This window comes from Augochlora pura, unplaced genomic scaffold (genome assembly GCF_028453695.1).
Source record: "Augochlora pura isolate Apur16 unplaced genomic scaffold, APUR_v2.2.1 APUR_unplaced_7761, whole genome shotgun sequence".
Taxonomy (NCBI): domain Eukaryota; kingdom Metazoa; phylum Arthropoda; class Insecta; order Hymenoptera; family Halictidae; genus Augochlora; species Augochlora pura.
Genome location: NW_027588471.1, coordinates 1 through 1,118, shown reverse-complemented (window position 1 = coordinate 1,118; position 1,118 = coordinate 1). Strand labels below are relative to the sequence as shown.

General features: G+C 38.9%; 1 pseudogene; it reads left to right on the top strand.

Moving 5' to 3' along the window:
- Window positions 1-501: 501 nt before the first annotated feature.
- On the top strand, window positions 502-1,115 carry LOC144478086 (uncharacterized; annotated as a pseudogene).
- Window positions 1,116-1,118: the final 3 nt, after the last annotated feature.

Below are 1,118 nucleotides of genomic sequence, written 5' to 3'. Positions count from 1 at the left end.
AAAATGCTTTTATATTTGACTTCCTTGTTAAAATGCTTTCTCTATCGTTCTTTTCTGATTTTCTTGTGCCCTCCATTATTGTTCCTTCATTATGACTACTAAACACAAAAGCTTTACAACTATTAAACACGAATTCATATTTATCGTTACACATCGTGTCGATATATTAGTTTATTTATTACGATTATTTATGGCAGATGTTGCACGATTTTTATACAAAAAGAATCGATTTCAATAATTATACGGAGAACAAAGAACACGAAATACGTCGCGTCTCTTGATTGATTTTTCCTATCTCTGAAATATAACACTGTGAACAAAAAGTAAGGTGAATTTGTTTATAAAATGTAAATTCTTTATTTATTCTTTTTTTATTTTTTTCCTAGTTTGGTAGGACTGTCTATAACATTTGCCAGGCGTCTGTTTGTCAAAAGGTTTAATTATTTCCGAGTTACACGTGTTTTTGTAAAACAACCAAAAGTGAAGTTTTCGATTTTTACAATGGGTGATTTTGTTGAGCAAAGAACTTGCATCAAATTTTGTTTGCGGAACGAATATTCTTGTGCGGACACGTTGAAAATGTTGCGGCAGGCCTTTGGTGATCAAACTGTGGCACAAAAAAACGTTTATAAGTGGTACAACGAGTCGAAAGCGGGCCGAGAACGCGTTGAAGACGAACCGCGCTCTGGACGACCATCAACGTCTACCGACGAGGGCCGCGTCCAAAAAATCAAAGATTTCGTGCTTGGAAATCGTCGATTGACAATTAGAGACAATTAAGAATATTATTTGAGCGTTATACGTCGTTTGCGTGGAGCTATTCGTTTGAAACGGCCGGAATTATGGGCGAACAACTCTTGGTTCCCCTTCATCACGATAATGCGCCATGTCATACTGCATTGGTTCGTCGCGACTTTTTTGCCAAAAACTCGACTCGTATCGTTCCGCAACCACCGTATTCGCCTGATTTGGCTCCGCGCGACTTCTGGCTATTCAGCAAACTCAAAAGGCCAATGCGGGGACGCTGTTTTGACACGATCGAGGAGATAAAAACTGAATCGAAGAAGGTCCTGAAGGCTATACCGGAAAAAGACTATTCCGACTGTTTCGAGGACTGG